Source organism: Lissotriton helveticus, chromosome 1_1 (genome assembly GCF_964261635.1).
Source record: "Lissotriton helveticus chromosome 1_1, aLisHel1.1, whole genome shotgun sequence".
Taxonomy (NCBI): domain Eukaryota; kingdom Metazoa; phylum Chordata; class Amphibia; order Caudata; family Salamandridae; genus Lissotriton; species Lissotriton helveticus.
This window is the reverse complement of record NC_136057.1, coordinates 454,355,417-454,376,222: the sequence shown is the minus strand read 5'-3', so window position 1 is coordinate 454,376,222 and position 20,806 is coordinate 454,355,417. Positions and strand designations below refer to the sequence as shown.

The 20,806-nt window shown below is 45.7% G+C and overlaps 1 protein-coding gene across 3 annotated transcripts in view; it reads left to right on the top strand.

The window, feature by feature from the left end:
• PRR5 (proline rich 5) overlaps nt 1-20,806 on the top strand; it is a 621,995-nt gene that overhangs the window by 522,655 nt on the left and 78,534 nt on the right. The window lies entirely within an intron of this gene.

The following is a 20,806-nucleotide window of genomic DNA, read 5'->3' as shown; positions in this document are numbered from 1 at the left end:
ACCTGGGTATTCATATTTCAAATGACAACAGATGGAACCAACATATAAACATCGCAGTTTTAAGACATAAACAACTGGCTGGTACCATCATTAAGGAGCATTTTAAATCTCTGACAAAACCAATCAAACCTCCTTTGATCATATATGAGGCCAAGGCCTTGGGGTCAGCCCTGTATGGGGCTGAGCTGTGGGGTCAAGAAAATCTTCTGGACCTTCAGGTCTCAGAAAATAATTTCCTTCGTAAACTTACAGGTACCCCACAGAGTAGTCCCCTTTTGCCTCTTAGATATGATCTCGGTAGGAAAGAAATATCGGTAATGTGCAAATTACGTCCAATATTATACTGGCGTAGAATCTGGACCACCCCTGAGTTGTCACAATATGCAGCTGGGTTTGCTGATGTCATCAAAGCAGACCGATTTCACAAAATCAAATGGTTTAGATTTTTAAAAGCAGCATTAGGCGAACTAGGGTTAGCTGAACTGTGGTCCGACCCAACTGGGTCGTCCTTCCCCACTAAGGAATTTATAAAAAATCTTTTCTGGGAACAGGTAGAAAACAGGAGTCTTCTTAGTAACAACCATGGGTCTATGACGGTTATTTTTCTTGAAGCTAAGCTCTTCCCCATGTATGAAATCTATTGGGATTTAATAACGAAACCCATGGATAGGAAACTGTTTTTCCAAATGAGGGCTGGCTCTCTACCTCTGTGTAATCTAACTGCAAAATGGAGAGAGGGAAGTCCAGCTCTATGCCCAGTCTGTGGGGAAGGAAAGGAAACGTTGGGTCATTTTTTGTTCTCTTGTTATGCATATTCTGTTCCTAGACGTGTTTGGTTGGCTCCTATGTCTAGAAATCTGGGTACTAAAAGCAGCATGGTAGCTTTACGTATAATAAAAACTACCTCCTTAAATTGGATTACCATAGCGACCGCAAAGTTTTTGGGGTGGTCGTGGGTAATTAGGCAGAGATTGCTAGTAGGGTAACTACTCTCTGCTTAGTTGAACAGAGATTGCTAGATCATCTACTCTCTGTTCCCCATGCGGGGTGTCTGATCTGTTAATCTATTTTTATCATGCGAACTTTGCACTTTTTGTCAATATATATTTGTTAAATGAATTTTTAATTGTCTTTTAAAATGTATCGTGCTAAAGTCATATTCGAAACTGTAATTTAATTGTATTTTTATTATGTGTTTGTTTGTCTGCTTTTATGAGTAATACTCGAATAAAGCACTTTTGAATTGAAATTGAATTGATTAATTCAAGCATTCCATCCATCACTTTTTTGCGTACTACTTATGGTAGGCAGAAGTTTTTGGCCCCCTTAGAAGAAAACGATTTTCATCAAACCCTGCGGGTATTTGCACTGGTACAACTCAATGTCACATCCTTGATTTAAAGGGCACCTAACCAGTGCAAAACCCTTTCGTGCCTGATAGTAAATAACTTTAGCTGCTTTGCGTTGCTTTGCCCGGGTGGAAAGCCTTATACATCTGGGACCAAAGGTTTTCTGGTTCAGAACTGCCCATGTTTTTCATTCCGAGTTTGCTAAACTGGAGTGAGGCACACAGAAGATTCCCTTTTGAGATGAAATGGACGATGCAAAAATCTAGATGGAAAAGCCAATACTAGCATTTTAGGAATGGCTGTGGAGTGTGTGGTGGGTAAAGGCGATGTTACTGTTACTGTTCTGTTACTGTGGTAGGTTCGCGTGAACGATGAAAGCAGAAGGTGTCGCCTTAATGTTTTGTAGCTTATAAATACAAGAAGGAGCCGATCCATTGATGGAGCCATTCCGTGCAAGGATTGCACGCTAGGGCATGCCAAGGGAGGGCACTGTGCACGCCACACGCAAAGTGCTGGAACTAGGCAGTGCCGGACTGGGAACCAAAACCGGCCCTGGCAAAGTGCTCGGCCGCCCCCCTTCAGCCCCCAGGGGGGGTTGGGGGTGCGACCGCGCTCTTTGCCAGGGCCGGATTTCGGACGATTTTGTTACAGGCCCTGTAACAAAAACGGCCCCCAGAGGCCCAAAACCGGCCCCCACCCTTGCGGCGCACCAGGGGATTGCCCGGTGCCCGCAACGACCAGTCCGGACCTGGTACTCTGTACCGGACAGGACAGGCCCATTTAAGGCACGGCCTTCCATCAAGCATGCTATGCTCGCCACATCCATCCAAGATGTAGAGCTAACCCCTGTCCCTGTGGTGCTCAAGCTCACCGGAGAGTGTAATTATCGACAGTGTGCGTGTTTCCAGCGTCCTTCAGGGGACTGGTATTCCAGGAGAGGTTTTAAAGGCATGATATCACCGAACCCTGTCCTTTAGACCAGCACCCCGCCCACTTGTCCTCTTCCAACTCCCACATCGTGCACGGGCACAACCGAGAAGAGGTATCTTCTTCATAAAAGTTTTTACTCTCCCCCAACCGTGTGTCTGGACCGACCTCGCATACTGGCGAACTCGCATTCGTATGACTGCATTAACTGAAAACAGTACTTCAAAGTTATAACAGAGTGGATGTCTCTTTATTTTACTATTAAGAAACCACGTGGTACCAGTGAATGTCTTAAACGACTTGAGGGCCGGTGATGCTGAAAGGGAAGTGAGGGGTGATCAGACGTCCCGGATTTCTCCAGACAGTCCCGGTTTTCGGAGGACTGTCCCGCTGTCCTGAAACTTTTTCCGCTTTAGGTCATTTTAGCTAAATATTAAAAAAGTTCGGGACTAAGGTCAGGCCATTCTGCAAAGCAGAATGTGAAATTATGGGCTCCGTTTACAGCGTCTGAAGACTGAATGTAATGTATCTACTTCTGTCAGGTGGCACAGGAGGGGGGCGGCTGCAGACTCTCAGAAGAGGGGAGACTCATGGGGAGCTCGGGAGGAGGAGGTCACGCTATATATATATCAGTGGTCGAAGTGGGGAAAAAAAGTAGGGGAACTGTGGGCGTAGAATCAGAAGCCGGGAATAACCTGAGGATTGGATCATTGGGTGGAGTTAGAGGTGTGGCCAGGATGCGCAAAACATCCCAATCTTTAGTATTTGTGTGGCATTTCACTGACCAGTTACAGCTTATTATGTTATGTAATTCAACCAATGGATACACATGATTATTTAACGATTAATATGAGCTATTGACATTAGAAACCTATTCCACTTTGTGAATTTATTTTAATCACAGAATGTCCCAAAAATGATTAAAAGTGGAAGCACGAGCCATTTGTTTCCGAGCCATGGAGTTTCTGTAGTCAGCAATATACACAGAGACAATCAATTTTACGTGTGTAAATGACTGTATAGGAAATGTTACATAAGACAAAGGACTACAAGGTGTAGGAGTCACATGACAACCATACTAGTAGACAGTATAGTTTAATAGTGATTGGCTTGGAGAAACACAAACTCAGAATTTAAAACTTAATACCATGATTGGGGGTTCTCTTTAACCCCTTCGACGCTGATGACGAGCTGGGCTCGTCATGAGGTAGCCTCCTGCTACGCTGATGACGAGCCCAGCTCGTCACGTAAAGTGCGCTTTCGCAAATCTCAGCGTACGGGCGGAATTCCGCCCGCACGCATGCGGTTAAAAATAAATATTGATTTGTATAAAAAAATAACACTTTTTGCAACATTAGGATAATCAAAGGCTTAGGGAAAAAACCATAACACTCTAGTTTATACCTTGCAGTTTGTATGCAGCTCTTAGATGAAAGTTAATAGCTCACTGTTCTTTGTTAGGATTTTAACTTATAAACTGCAAGTAGCAAAAGGATCTCACTGACAAAAGCAGTAACCCACTGACCTATTTATAATATCTGCACTTTGTGATAGGCCTGGTACATTTTCTTTGCAGCAGGCACATTAACCCTCTGCGCTATCTTTCCAGGAGTCAAAACTTCCACTAGACAAATCTCCGATCTCACTCTAGGAAGAAGTGTATTCATCAGAGTTATCAAGACATTTTTATTATTGCCCAAAATAGCTGGCGGCCAGGAAGGAGGCAGCAAGTGCTTTTAAAACCATAATATATGACGCCCCCACTCAAAGTCAGCGCCCGTTGCGGTCACACCAGTCGCACCGCCCTAGAGCCAGTTCTTCTCAGGGGTCCTGTGACCTCAGTGACAGTCACTGTTGCTCTAGGGTCTGCTACTTCGTAGGCCTGCCCGCAAGACTGGAGGTGAACTTCAGTATGGATTGTGGTGGGCAGGCCTTCAAGGTGAACCCACACTTGCCACTGCTAGGGTCCACCTGCTGGTGCTAACACACCAGGGCTTTTCTGGTGCCTTCTAAGGTCTGGCATGGGAATGTGCTCCCTCAGGAGAGTGGTCTGGGGGACTGGTCATGAAGGCTGAACCTGGTTCCCCAGTTCTAAATTCAGCAGCTCTGCCCCCAGTGCTACATCTTCTCTCTCACTGAACACCATACTGCCCCACTGAGAGAAACTCCTACTGCCTTCAGCTACAATCCAATTTGACCTGCTATAAATAACTGGATGCGATTAAATTCAAATTACACACTAGGCAAGAGCAATATGCTGTCTAAAAGAAAAGGTAACAACATCCTGGAAAAAGCAACCACTCGTAAGGAATGAAAGATTTAATAACGCATGTAAAATGTAAGCAGGAACATGGTGAACTTAACGCTTTTACAGTCATTATTCAGAAATCAACAAGTATTTTTGCCTGAAAAGTTAAGGACATAACTACAGGGCCCAGAAAGGACCCATGTCAATGTCCACTGCTTATAAGCTTACAAAACGTAAGCAGTATGGTTTCAAAAGACCACATTTGTGAACACAAAGCCGCCGTACACATTTCGTTTTCCATTCCACCCATCAACCAGGTATTGCAGTACCTCCAGGCAGAGCCGATCCTAGGATTTGCGGGGCCCTGGGCAAAAGGGAATGTGGGAGGCCCCTGAAATCTACATAAGTGACACCTTCTGATCTCAGGGAAGCTGCTTTGTGCAGACTCCACTTGGGCCACAGCTCCTCTTCTCAGCCACCCCAAGCAACTCTTGTACACCCCATTTCGAACTGAAGGTGTGAGAATTGCTTGGGGGCTGAGTTAAACCTGTGTGGGCTAAAGTGCTGACAATGGGCGCCCTGCTGAGTCTCTGAACTGGCTGCCTGAGAGTTGTACCCTCTCCTAGGCCTTCCCACACCATCCCTTAGAGGCCCCAGGAGGGGGGGCCCTCCTCCCATGAGCCTGTTTGTAAAGCATTTCTTTCACTCTGATCGGCATACATACACGAGGACTAGTGAGTGTTAATTGCCATTGTGGGGGGCCCCATCCTGGCAGGCAGAGTGCCAGGCTCTGGGCAGCTGCCCACACTGCCCATGCCTAGCGCCGCCCCTGCTTCAAGGTAGGAGGTACTGGAGGAAAACGATGCTGTTCAAAGAAAGAGAAGAAAGCAAAAGTAGCGCTTTACTGGCAAACTCTGTAAAGTGGCGCTAATGTGTTGGGGTTTGAAAAAAAATTATCTGGCCACTTTAAGAACACTCCATCTTGCTTTATTTAATTATTTTTCTGAGTTTGAACATTTTATTTCCGAGGCTGCACTTTGGAATAGAAAAATGTCAAAACGGCATTTCCAGCAAAAGTGGTTTTTAGGGCTCGGACTCCTCCCCACTGAAAGTGGGAGGAGTTTGAGAACTAATGTTAAAGAAGAAAAAAAAGAAGTATCTCCTAGGGCTTTGGCCGAGACAAATTCCACACATTCCTTAGCGTGTTCTGTCATCTGGCCAGTGATTCGTCTTCGTTGTGTTGTCGTTTTAATAGGCTTCAAGTGATAGGGTAAATGTAGTTTTGTTCCGCCATTTTGGGCATATTTCGTTCGTGCTCGCGCAAAGAAGTACATTAATTATAATTAGGAGCTGTCAGGGTGGCCGTGTAATGCATTCCAGATGGTGTGCGCGCGTTCACCATCTAGCAGTGTGTTTGTCTGGCGCGCGTCCTCACGTGCACACAGGCATAGACGCCGTGTGCGGCTCCTTCCTGCCGGCCCGGGGAGCTGCTCTGCAGCTCTCTGGCTCACCCCCCGCTATGCGACAGCACTGTGTTGCATGTATGTGAGTAAATCCAGCCCGTGTTTCAGAAGTGTAGGGAACCACAGACGGGTGGGTATAGAATGTAATCCGTATATTCTTGACCACTTTAAAACTCAGTAACTATCTACTTTTACAGCACCAAAAGGCCGTGCTCAGGTGTCAGCACACTCGACGCAGTTGTTTTTCACTGCTCGGAACTGCATTTTAGAAATCTGAGGTGAACGAGGGCCCCGGCATCAGTGTGATGTGGGGACCAGTGTGGTTAGAGCTTGGGCACGCGCTGTTCCTTGTTCTTACCTTTTCCCAGGGTCTCAGATACGGACCACTAGGGGGCAGTAGATTCATGGGTGCAAACCCAGGCGTATTATGTTAAACGTAGCTTTCGTGATTATAGGCAGTACGACGCACCCAGTCTTATCAGCCTTGGGCTCGGCTGCGGATCCGGGAGCGAGCATTGCAGCCTCCGTCGGGTTTTAGGACCGGAAGCGACAAGAGTGATAAATACCGTGACTCCTCGGCATGTGAGTCTCAGCTGAGGCGCTCCTGGCGGCTTCTTCTCTGCCCGCGCCCCTGTCAAAGCGCCACTTGGAAATCTAAACACGCTCATCTCTGCCACTGAAACGTGTAAACATTTAACGAAACGCGGCTTTATAGATGAGGGCCGATGCCAGCGACCGGCTGGGGCGGCCCCAGAGGCGGGAGGCATCTGCTGAGCGAGCCGCAGCGGCAGCGGCGAGTGACAAGGGTCAAAGGACCTGAATTTTAGTGTGTCATTCACCAGCAGTGCAAACCGATTTGCCACACCCTAGAAGGTGAAGAAAAATGCAGTGATACCTGAAGTTCACTCGTAGGTAAACCCCATGACATAGTAAAACAGAACCCTTCTTAATTCCAACGTGGATGCACATCTAGAAAACAATATAATTTGGTGGTTTGTTTAATATTGATACACCTACACGTGCTCTTGATTGTGCGCACAGGCCCTGCAGGTTATTAGCCTTACACTTGTGAACTCAGTGCTCCTGTCACCTGGTTTCTAGCCACATTCATCGCCATTGACTATAGAACGCTGGTGAGCAGTGACTTGAGCTGAAAACCGGCTGCATAATGTAAAACACGAATGTCACCTGAACAAAGCATGTTTGGGAAGCTGCGTCAGCAGGCAGGGTGATAACCGTTGTTATGTTATCGCTCTTAGCATGTGTTCGGCACACAAGAGCTCTCTGCACCAATTAATCTGGCACACGACATCCCTTGCAGGTGGGGACGAAAGAAGTGGCACACAGCTGTGCGTTTATCAGGGTGTCATTTATGCCTGTCAGAATCGTGGACAGGTATACATGAAATATTACTGGGAATCCACTTTTCAGTATTTTAAGCAGCTAATATTTAGACACACGTTTGTAACGGAGGAGCATACTGCCTGCGAATTGTGAGACATGCGGCTAAATTATAGCAGATTAGCCCCGAGGCTCTCGCGCATGCGCAGAAATCCATTCCACTTCCTATGGCTCTTAATATTTAGCAATCTTAGAAGCTTTGACCTTGTGTACACGATACACTTATATCAATCCTCACTGAGGATCATTTACGAACGTGTATAGCATGCAAACTTCATCACTTTAAAAGGTGGAAAAAGTTGGAAACAAACTTCTTGTAGAGGGTTTGAGACACCATTGCAAAGACAGTCAATGTTCTGTGAGTGACAGAAAGCCCAGGAGAATCACGTCGAATGGCTTGTGCACCTGGGGTACCAAGGACAAAGTAGTTTCCAAGCAGCAGCTGTGTTTTCAGACCTATGAAACGAAGGCAGGCTTTCATTCACTCAGGCCAGAGGCCACCTGCCCAGCTCAGTGATGGGTGAACCCCTCCATCTTTCCCGAGTATGTGATCTCATTCAGGTCCAGGCTGTTTTCCTGGGTCTATAAATGTATTCCAAAGCGCTGAGGACTGATTGCTAAGCTGTGTTACATTGGTTTGATTGTGCTCTCTTGACATGCTGGTGGGGACTAGGCGTGCCTCTGTTTTTATTTATGGTGTTAGTTTAAAAATGTCTTTTAGTAACTGTCATTTTGTGTTTTGGCCTGTTGTTTGCATTAGCATTATAAGGGTCAGAGGCTATGCCTTGCTCTAGTAGTGAGTACTGAGTAGACTAGTGAGTAGAGTAGTCAGTAGAGTAGTGAGTAGAGTAGTGAGTAGTGAGTAGAGTAGTGAGTAGAGTAGTGAGTGCAGAGTAGTGACTAGAGTAGTGAGTAGAGTAGTGAGTAGTGAGTGCAGAGTAGTGAGTAGTGAGTGCAGAGTAGTGAGTAGAGTAGAGTAGTGAGTAGTACATCACAGGCAGCAGCTGTGCAAGCATCTTACACTCACAAGGAGACCACAGGCAGCTGAGGTGCAAGCTTGTCCCACTCACAAGAAGGACATCACAAGCAGCAGCGGTGCAAGCTTCTCACACTCACAAGAACGACATCACAGGCAGCAGCAGTGCAAGCTTCTTACACTCACAAGGAGACCACAAGCAGCAGAGGTACAAGCTTCTCACACTCGCAAGAAATACATCACAAGCAGCAGTGGTGCAAGCTTCCCTTACACACTGACAGCAGGTACTGTGCCAAGGCAGCAGCAGCAACAGAGCAAGAGTCCCTTACAAAGAACAGGAACAGCACAGAGATGCACAATGCAATCTTCTCATACTCACAGGCAGCAGCGGTGCAAGTTTCTCACACTCACAAGAAGGACATCACAGGCAGCAGCTGTGCAAGCTTCTTACACTCACAAGGAGACCACAGGCAGCTGAGGTGCAAGCTTCTCCCACTCACAAGAAGGACATCACAAGCAGCAGCGGTGCAAGCTTCTCACACTCACAAGAACGACATCACAGGCAGCAGCAGTGCAAGCTTCTTACACTCACAAGGAGACCACAGGCAGCAGAGGTGCAAGCTTCTCACACTCGCAAGAACGACATCACAAGCAGCAGTGGTGCAAGCTTCCCTTACACACTCACAGCAGGTACTGTGCCAAGGCAGCAGCAGCAACAGAGCAAGAGTCCCTTACAAAGAACAGGCACAGCACAGAGATGCTCAATGCAATCTTCTCATACTCACAGGCAGCAGCGGTGCAAGCTTCTCACACTCGCACGAAGGACATCACAGGCAGCAGCTGTGCAAGCTTCTTACACTCACAAGGAGACCACAGGCAGCTGAGGTGCAAGCTTCTCCCACTCACAAGGACATCACAAGCAGCAGTGGTGCAAGCTTCTCACACTCACAAGAACGACATCACAGGCAGCAGCAGTGCAATCTTCTTGCACTCACAAGGAGACCACAGGCAGCAGAGGTGCAAGCTCCTCACACTCACAAGAAGGACATCACAGGCAGTAACGGTGCAATATTCTCACACTCACAAGGAGATCACTGGCAGTACACACCACATGAACACACTCCATAACACATAGCAACAATACATTGGCATTTACAATGCCATTAGCTCAAACTCAAAAAATCCGAGCCCGATTGCATTTCTAATGCTTGTCTTTTTTGCATCCATTTCACAGGGGTACAAATGGACGACCGGAAGAGACGTGAGAACCATTTCTTGATTCATGATTTTCGGAAAAGTGAGGAGTTAGACAGAAGGAGAGGGAATAGGAGTAAGAAAGAGGGGGCAGCTGCCAGCGGCAGAGCAGAAGCGGACACCTTCCTTGTCTTGTCTGGGCAGGAAGTAAGAGACAGAGACCTTTTCCTTCTCTTCTCTCTGCCTGTCCACGAACGGAATATTTCTGACGTCCAGGGACGCATGTTCATAATAAAAAAAGTAGGGGGACGGAATCTACAGAATTAAAGAAGTAGGGGCACGCCGTGCCCTGCTGTTCCTGCCCACTTCGACCACTGATATATATATATATATATATGTATATATATACACACACATATACACGCACACACACTTACAAGCCTAGTGTCTGTGTACACACATATATAAACATACATGCAGTTACAAGCCTATTGGGGCCGTGTGTGTATATGCATATATGTGCACATATTTACGAGGCTCTGCAAAAAACGGGACAGGCCAGATCTAGAAGTATGCTTTAGTCCTACTTTTATGTCTGGCCTGTCCCGTTGTTTTGCTTCTCAAAATCTGGCAACCCTAGATAACTAACATGGCGCGGAGCCGGAAGTGTGACACAGCACAGGGCCAAACTCGAGGAGATGAGAATCTTTCTGCTTTCTTGTATGCGATTGACAAATATATATAGCACTTTGATGCGCCTTGTGTGATCAGAGAGGATTGCCAGAAATGCAGGACCGATGTGCACTGGGGCAAGACGCTGGCATGTGCACCTCATTGTCCGCCATTCTCCGTTTGTGTCGCACCTGCCCCTATGCAATTCTCTGCTTCTGGAATGTGTTTAAACAGTGTTCTGTGTTTTCATTGTTGGCATGTAACATTTTTAGAGAAAACATGCAAAAGTGCAAAGGCAAAAAATGACGGTGTACGCCTGGGAGAAATTACTACAACCTCTATACTAAAATCAGATTTGACATTCACTCTAAATAACGGGCCTTCGTGTTATCCGGCTCAATTTTACTCTTCTTTCTCGACGTTAGAAGGATGAAAGGCAGAGGTGCCCCTTAAACAATGATTTGCTATCTAACATTAGTAAAATATTATTGTAAATGTGTGCACTCTAATATCCGTGGAAGGGTTGTGCTCACTGAACCATAAGTGAACAATGGTGCAAATTCATTTTAAACAGGAGTCAGAAATGTGTTTACAAATATGGGTTTGGACATGTAAGGAAGTGGGGTGCGGAAAAATGTCAGGTGGCAATTCCAGAGATATGAATAGTTGCAACTGGTGAATGAAAATTCCTAAATGCTTTTTAGGGGAAAGGGTGTGGTTGAATTATGTTCCGCAGTATATATGGTGTCTGAATGTATTATTTCGTATCGTTTGATTTAAGAAATATGTACACGGGCCATTGGGGGGGAAATTGTCGACTACGTTCATTCTCATTGCCCTGGCCTTTGAGCGGACACACATTTGTTACCTCTATGCCTTTTAGACAACATTCACCTTGCTCCGGTACTTTCAGACTCCACACACATGTCGTGTCATTTGTTGCAGGACAAGAGGGCCTAGGATGCCAGTAGGAAACCCTCGCTTTTGTTTCTGTGCATTGCCAGTTTTCGTTTACTCAAGTTTTCGGTAAGCCGTGCTGCTGTCACGTCTGACAATAATGCACTTTTTCCACGCCACAGCTGAAAGCGGCCATGCGCCCTCCATTGGAGTCTCAAATTCGGAATAAAAACGACTTAAAGATGGTCGCCGAGTTTCGCATTGAGACATACAAATGTTAACTAACAGAAATGGCGGGCTCGACTTTAGGGCTTCAATTGGTGCAAACATTTTAATGGTTTAGCGAGGGGAGCATCTGTCAGTCAGCTGCCGGTGACAGCCTGCCACAACTGTGTCACTTAATGGTGGGTGTCAGCTAAGTGCGAAACACGGTGACAAACAGATGTCAGAGCTACGGCTCGCCTGCCTGGGGGCTGCGGCACCCACGCACGGATCCCAGCGAAGGAAACATTGATACATGTTAGTACACCACGAGTCAGAGCCGCTACAATGACACCCCTGTCGTGCCTAAGGCGGGTGTTGGTTTTGAAGGCGGCGACCCTTTATGTTGCGAGATTGGGGTTGGGGACCCAGAATAAAATGAACACTGATGCTCTCACAAGCGAACATATGTAAGCCATGTGGAGCAGTCACGCCGACTCCTGCACACACACTCTATCTGTGATCTGTGTGCAGAAGGAGGCGGCTGCTCACGACATGCTTAGATCACCCATTGAAATCCGTAGTACCCAAAGAAATGGGCGCTGTTCTCAAACTGTTCAATGAATCGGCTACATAGACTCGTTCTGCACACCCACATTTTATGCGACCCCTCTGCAGGTGTCTCACACTGAAATGCTGTCTTGTGTCAGATGACAGAGAAAGAATGGGGCGACGCTCGAAATATCTGAATACGTGCTGGCTGCGGGGAGCGCTGAGACGGAAACTTTCTGCACACGTGTATCTGCAAAATCACGCAGAAGGTGGGCCCTGCTCGCGATATAGTGGGGTGACGCACACTGAAATGCCTTCTTATGGCAGGCGGCGCTGAGGGAATGGGGTGGTGGTTTACACCCGCAGCGCTTTCTGCACACGCGCATCCTATCGGATGTCTGCGCGGAAAGGAGCATCTGGTCGCGACTTCTGCTAAGGGAAATATTTGCGAACTGGAGATCACAGTTGTTCAACAAGTAAAAACAAACATGGATTTGAGTGTATTCTGATTGTTGCAGAAGCGCGCGTCATGGCAGGAATGACGCAAGTGGTGCGCACGCCCGCAAGTGATACTTTGCCGGCCACCAGCTTGCTATTACGTGCATGCATGCGCGCTCTTGTGTGCGTTCTAACACGCTGATCGCCGGCAAAGTAGCATTTCTCAGAGCTACTAAATGTCTCGGCCGAGATCTGCGCATGCGCTGGATCAGGCCGAGACCTAAAAAGCAGGGTAAAATTATTGTGGGGGGATGCTGCACCAGAACAATTGTTCTACATTCTGTCCATCAACTGTGTTTTTTGCAATTTTCACCCCGAGTGGGCTGGGTATGCTCAGACGTGAGTCCCAGGCTCTCCACACCACTGGAGTCAAGCTATCCAGGCTAATGAAGGCTGATAGCCAGAAACCGGTCCTTGGATGCTTGATTCCGGTCTGGGAAAGACATGGCTTGGTAGTTCGGACTGAACTGTTCCCATGAGGCACAGGGTCAGAGCTGATTTGCATATAGCCAGTGTCCAACCCAGGGTGGTGTGGAGTGCAAAAAAACAATGGATTTAGGCCCAGATCCTTGTACTGTGGTGAATGTATGACATTGTTCTACATTCTGTCCATCAACTGTGTTTTTTGCAATTTGCACCAGGAACAGCATCTACTATGCATCTCCTCTTTCCAGTACTGACCCTGCCAGGCATCACACAATGACAAAAGGAACAGTCGGTATGACTTCACCAACCCAGGTTAAGCAGAACAAGAACACAAAAAAGAACAATACACTTTACTACACAACTCCCAATCTTATAGATAACTCACAAAGGGAAAGTGACAAATAACACAGACACCAACCCAAAGCAGCCATGCAAATATATGTTCACAAAGCAGGTTCTGAAATACCCAGACATATGTCCCAGAGCACATCTTCCCGAAACTGTACCCTGTTCTGGCACAGGTCACCAGACTCAATCCTAGCTAAACATAAATATTGCTACCCAGGCCTGTTACAACCACCCTTGTCAGAAGTGCATCTCTTTGGTGGTGGGACTCGATAGGATGTGCTACAATTTATGTATTGTAAGGCCTTGGGCACCAATAACTCTTTTCAGTCTTGGGATGCTAAACCCTAAGAACATCTTTGCTACCAGCAAATCCATATTATCATCATTATTAATATTATACACTTTAGGCGCATTACTTTGTTGTACATTGCCAAAGTCGATCTGAAGCTATGAATCCAGTTAATCGCTGACCTGATATAGCTGTGTTGGGATATAGTCTAAAATGGCTCCTGGGACGGAGCCGGGCGGTAACAGACGAGCAGCGACAGGGGTGTATCTTTGAAAAGGCTCCTTAACGGAACTCCCCGCACCTCCTGGGAGCGTCAGCACTTCGGCTGATCCAGAGAACCTGGTGCAGCCTCAGTGGATGATTGATGGAGGTGGCAGGCACATTCAACGCCATAGTCTGGAGGCCTGTGCCTGAGGCTATGAAAGCTCCTGAACGTGCCCTGAACCAGTGAGTGAAGAGTGGAAGCAGCTCATCTCTATACCGGGGGACATTGGGTGCGCCTCGTCTACCTTATCACTGGGGGACTCTTTTGAATAAAATGTAACTTCAACTCGGCACCCCTGACCTCAAAACGGTGACCCGAGGGAAGCCCTTTACTCATGAAGTGTTGCACAAATGATTGGAAGGGCACCTTTACACAAGGATGATGCGTGGGGCATATGTCACACTAATTGCTCAAAGAGCGTATTCATTTCAATATGCTCAGGGGGGAACCCCTGAAACTATAACGTGCCTGACCCTAAAATGGTTGCCTGAGGCCTAATGCCGGACACATAAAACACTGTAAACATTGCAGCTATGAGAGCCACGGAAAGATGCGGATGCCCACATGTGACTGGGGACCGGCCAAATGGAACACCAAGGGCAGTATCAATTACCCGACCCCAAGATGGCCTCCACAATGGTCCTTTACCATGATGAGCTACTACGCTTGGACACAAATTATAACATCGACCAGACCTCGAGCATATCCCCCAACCGGCTTACCCATCAGGACAAAGAATCTGTGAACTTGCCACAGACTGTTGAGACCTAGCATTTTGATCGATGCCCGGTGGAGCTACCTGATAGCTATAGAGGAGATTGGCTGTGGACTTCCCCCTCGGCCGTCACCTACCCAGCTGGACTTTAGACAGACTTTCCTTCGTATCTCATCCGTATCTCCCTCCTACCCTTTTACCTTACCCCCTTTCCCTCTACGCTCCATTTATCTCGTCTTCTATGCTCTTTAAATGTTTATAGCAACATATGTAACTTGTAACTGATGTAACCTTGTAACAATGTGGATCCTCATGTAAAGGGCTCTGATACCTCCGGATCTAGCCACCGCTATATAAAACTCATCAAATAAATAAAATAAATACATTGAAATCATTTTATAAGTTGGTACTTTGAAAATGCAGTAATATGTCATAGTTACACATGCTATTTACTACAAAATTAAGATGCCCTATGAATGCAAATAAGGGAAAGAAATATATAGGGTCCCAAAAGTTATAAATTAAATGTATATTTCCATTATTTTATAGTCTGTATTTCATTAACCAAATTCAATTTAGGCCTGCATTTTCCATACTTTGCTCGATTCTGTTTGAATGGAAAGGCTTGTAAACTTGCAATGTGAGGGGAAACTATGTATCACTTGGAGAGTTCCCATGCCCATATGAGGACTGTCTGCAACAGTTGTGTTACTTTGAGAACATCTGCCATGAGAAACTGTTCTCTTGAACTCACTCATGTGCTCGACAGCTTATGTTATGATCACCACCCTTTTTAGGTAGCCCTTTCGAGACCTCTTGTATATACTTATATGTGTATGTACTTTGTGGGCTCTGGAGATCAGCGCTAGGACTTGCCTGCTTCTGCTTAGGTATTTTTTTTTCTGTTCAACTGCCTCTATTCAACTGCCTTGATAGAAAACAGTAGAGGTCATTAAAATATCAGAATTGCTTTCTGCTAAGGTACTTTTTTTTCTGGCAACTGCCTCTATTTAAATTTCTGGATAGAAAACGACCAGCAGAGGTCAGTAAAATACCAGAATCACTTTAGCATTCTCTAGATTCCAGTCCATAAAAATTGTCTTCCACGAGCACCCGTAGACAATAATATTTTTTTTCAAATCTTGTATTTTCAGTGATATGACCACCGAAGGCCCTGATTTTATATTAAAAACAGAGCTTTGGACTATAACATTTCCCGCTGAAATGCAATATTTCTCTCCATGTGTTCCCATACCTTGAGTATCACGCAGTTTGGTGCTTACTTTCCCTCCATGTTAAAGAACAGTAGATGTTTCAGGACCCAGGCTAATGTGCTGCATAGCTAAATACATATAAGGTCCCAAAGGCGAGACCGATTGCATTGCAACTGCTTGTTGCTATATGTGTCTTCTTTATGCTGCATGACAATCATCCTATACGAACTGACCAGATGAGGTGACTCAGAAGGTGTCACCCCGGAACCTGAGGATTATATTATGCTATGCATTAATGAGAAGGAGAGATTCACGCTTTTTCTCTCGGATGGAGACACACATCGCTCATCTTACTTGCGGAACTTCCTTGCAGACTCCACTGGCTCTCCTTTCGACTGACGCATACGTTGTGCGCGCTATTCTCAGACTTCTTTCCCTCTTCATGGGAGAGTGCCTCTGAGCAGTCATTGTCATGTTCTTTTCTGAACTTTTTAAGAGCTTTGGTAATTAGTGACAAACTCAACATTTTATTTGATTATCCTGCACTCTTTGACTTTAAATGCCTGATATGTATGTACTAATTTCTTTAAAAGTATGATCAAAATCTAACTTTGTCTAAATCCTGTTTCTGTCTTTCCATAATTTATCTCCAATTATTGATTGTGCATTCCAGTGGGGTTGTTGATAATTAGAAGGAATTCAAATAGAGAGATCTCTAGACAGCAGATACTAATCTGACTTATTGGTTCATATGATTTTGGTTTGACTGAATTTATTCAGGAGATTTAGTCTAGCAGTGATAATACTTTACTTGGCAAGCTTAGTTCTGAGATATAAGCATTAATCTAATTACAAGCTTGTAAGTCAGTTACCCAGGTCCTGGTCCTCATTGGAAAACTGGAGCTGGATCCCCTATGTCTGACCCCTCTTGTCACAAAGCAAGTTCCAACAGAGGACTAAGTGAATGAGATCCAAGGCTAGTGATAAGAAAAAGGTTATTGACCATAAAGGGCCCAATGACGCTAACGCACCTTGTTAAATTTGGCTACAGGCCGCTTTTAGATATTTGGATGACTTAATGTCAATTCTTCAGTAAGGTACAATTTGTACAGAAAGAGAGTGGCTTCTTACTGACAAAATACAGCATATGTAACCCAATGTAGTATGAGCTACAAACTTAGTGTGCTTTTAATAGCTTGATGTTTTCAGTCTGACATTGCATGTGTGTGTGTATTGGTGTGCCTGCAAGCACATGCGTCCATGTGTGGTTATGTATCTGCATCACTGTGTGACTGTTTGTGATAGTGTATGTATCTACCTCTCCTTGTCACTGTATGTTTCTGCTTCTGTTGGTGTGGGGAAATGCATTGACTGCATATGCATACATGTATGTGTTTTCTTGTAATGGATACAAAACACCACATACAACAACATACAAAACAAAACAAAATACACTTGAAAAAAGCGAAGTCAACTGACTTTGTTAATAAGTTTGTTGTAAACCTCTGCACTGTCTCAATACCGCAAGTCTGTGTTTTACTGCAGTTGACAACTCGCCAGTTATGCTTTATTCCTTAGGGATGCTTTGAGCAATACTTCCTTTAGCATGATTGTTCCTCATACCCGAAATGCAACATCTGCTTGGCAAATGTGAGTCCTGTTTGCAAGGTTGTTAACTATCCACATATATATGCTTCCTTTTTGCCTCCGGGTTATAGACAGGAGGTGCGGAGAGTATGTCACTTCCATTTTAAGCTGTGTGTTGTTCTGCAGGTGTCAGTGCCCCCCTTCTCTACACTCTCTGCACCTGCTGACAGAGGGTGATGAGATGTGCATGCCTCGGCACCACCTATGTGCATTATTGTGGATTCCAGCACTGTCGGAACCAAGGACAGTGACTCCCCCTCCAAAGATAGTTTTAGAGAATGGAGGGATAAATTAGGATTGTGTGTGTCATGCGTTTGTGTGTGAAAGAAAGCGGCGGCTCCTCATCTAAGGCGGAGGAGCATTGCCCCACTGCTCTCAGAGCAGTGCAACAAGGAAAAATAAAATGATAATAACACACTGTTATGATCATTTTGTTTTTCTGCATGGAGCCAGGTTGGGGCGGGGCTGGTTCACAGGAGGGGGAGTGGTATGGGTACTACTAAGTGCGCATGACGGTTTGGCTGGTCGTCTTGAGCCAGCCAAAATGTCCTCCACATTTAGCATTTCTCCACCTGGCTGTGTTGCACGTCTGGGTCGAGAACTGTCCCAAGGCTGTCAGGCACTGCCTGAACAGCCAAACAGACTGCTCAGACGAATCACAACGCTGCTGTAATGCTTGTGACTCAGAAAAGGGGGTGGTGATGAACAGAGTGTCTGAATTAAGCAGACCACTCTTACCCAGTCCAAAGATCAGGGCTTGATCCATCACCGTTTTTTAGCTCACTGCACCATCCCAGCTCAGAACCTGGCTACATGCAAATTAGTCTGTTCCTGTCCCAGTGCATGATGGGAACAGAGCAAACCAAACTACCAAGCCAATTCTTATACTGGGAAGGAAACAAGCTACCGGGGACCGGTTTCTGGCATTTCAGCCGTCGTCGGCCCGGCTTGCTTGAATTCTGATGGTGCAATGAGCAAGGGACTCACATCTGAGTATACCCTTCCACGCTTATGGTGGACAAAATGATTCAGAAAAGGGGGTGGTGATGAACAGAGTGTCTGAATTAAGCATTGAGCTAAATAACGGTGATGGATCAAGCCCTGATCTTTGGACTGGGTAAGAGTGGTCTGCTTAATTCAGACACTCTGTTCATCACCACCCCCTTTTCTGAATCAATGCTTGTGACAGCAGTGTTGTGATTGGCTTAGGGGAGCCTGGAGCTTCCTGTAGTCAGGAGTAAGAGAAGAAGATGGAGAGGTGGCGGCTGATACCAAGGAAGTGATTTTTTTTTTCAACCCCCCCCCCTTACTCTGCACCACCTCCCCTGCTCCCTAGCAGCCGCCACTGAATGAAACTTGGGGTAAGGTTGTGTCCAGAGTATATGGGAAGGAAATGGTCAAAGAGTGTAAGAGATCCTGATTAAGGGAGTTTAGAAAAGAGAATACTATGAGTAGAGAGCAGACAGGACTGATGAGGAGAAAGGCATTCGAATGACCACAGGGCCACAAGAGAAATTAAGATGGGAGTCAATGAGATGTCAGAAGGAAAGACCCAAAAGGTTTGAGAGAGGGAAAAAAGTGTGACTGAGATAGAGCAGAAGCGAAAGGGCAGTAACAGTGAAACTGGAAGGTAAAACGTGAAACAGCTACTCAGTAGATAAACAAGTGGAGGGCGTGAACAGAAGAGGTGAGAGAGAAAGTATATGTAGACCATCAGAGAGAAATATTTTGCAGCGGGAAATGGAGAAAAAATAAACCCACTCAATGAGAAAGGAAAAAAAAGAAATTGTTGGAAAGTGAAATGATAAAACTTGCAGAGAAAGAGGAGAAATAAAAGGCTGATAGAATCGGGAAGTGTAAAAGAATGACTCCAATCCTACAGGAGAAACCGACAGAACGAGAAAGAGAATTAGAGAGAGAATGGAAAGAAACGCATGAACGCAACTGTAGAGTAAAATTGCATCCAGAAATTCCAGTCCTCCTTTATTTCAGAAAAATAATTTTATCATTCTTTTGGCTCATACAAATCCAAAAAGAAAGCTACACCTGAACTCGTTGCAACAATGCTACCACACACACTTACTCGATCTGATATTTTTCAGGCACTTTTTTCTACCACTGGAAAAATGATTTTTCAGTGTGCAGAGTGTATTTTGCTAGCCTGAGGCTGACTCAAAAAGTTATTGGTGCAACTAAACGAAACAAATAGCAGCACTTACAAGGGCAAAATCGGATTTAGAGAGAGTGGGATTTTGGTCATATTAATGGATTTTGCCTATTAGGAAATTTTGTCAGTATATTGAAATTTCCATGTACTCAGTTCTGTTCATGATAATCAGATCAATGCTGCCACATCCTCCTAGCTTCACCCTCCACTGCTCCAAAAGACCTTCAACTGGATTTCCATTGAACACAGGAAAACCATCACACACGCCCTTATCAGCAGCAGACTTCACTACGGCAACACACTCTATGCCGGGATCAACAAGAACCTCACCCGCAAACTTCAGAATGCCGGCACCAGATTGGTCCTGACCTACTGCACCACTGCCACATCAGCCAACACCTAAGAACACTACACTGGCTCCCCGTCAAGAAAAGAATCACCTTTAAACTTCTCGCCCACAAAGCCCTCCACAACACTGGACCTGCCTACATGAACCACCATCTCGCGTTCCACGCACCCCAAATAGCCCTCCACTAGGCCCAGCTCTTCCTTGCAACGGTACCACACATCAAGAAGACAAGATCAGGAGGACGCTCCTTCACTCTCCTCGCTGCCAAGGCATGGAACTCCCTCCCTCACCACCTCTGACAGACACCATCACTCCCCAAGTTCTTGAAGGACCTCAAGACCTGGCTGTCCGACTGACCCCCCTGAACACCCAGGAGCAGCAAGCACCCTCCGCCCCCTCAGCGCCTTGAGACCCTTTTGGGTGAGAAGCTGCGCTTTTCAAACCCAATGAGGAGGGTGAGATATGGATGGTCCAAGGCTGGTCTTTTTGTAAAGTTCATGAACACCCACAATCTTGTGTGCATTCACAAACGTTTTGCAGGTATTCTCCTGTCAAGTGAAGGAGTAAATTTGTATTCAGTATTGAAATCGGGAGGGACATCCCCCAAAATTGATGTAGGTCTCAGTAAAGGTTTTTCTTTTCTACATGAAATAGTAATTTCCTAGCAGAGAATTAAAAAAAGTCCCATTAGTGGTTTGTTTCCGCATACAGATATGTGCCTAAATGGATATGTATGCGACTGCCCCTGATAATCTGTGATTGTCACAGATTACCCAAATGTCTTCAGATTCTCTGTGAACTCCATAAATGTCTCATTTCAAAGCAACTCGTTTTGTTCTTCGTGCCCAGACCTTTCATAAGTCAAGGAACTCCAGGTCTTTCCAATACTTGGTGTGGCACTAAACACCAGTTGAGGTGGGCTTTTTTGTGTGTGTTCTTTTCAAGGAAATATATTAAAATGTAATTCATTTCAGTGTTCTGATGAGCTCAGCACAAAAATATAGCATG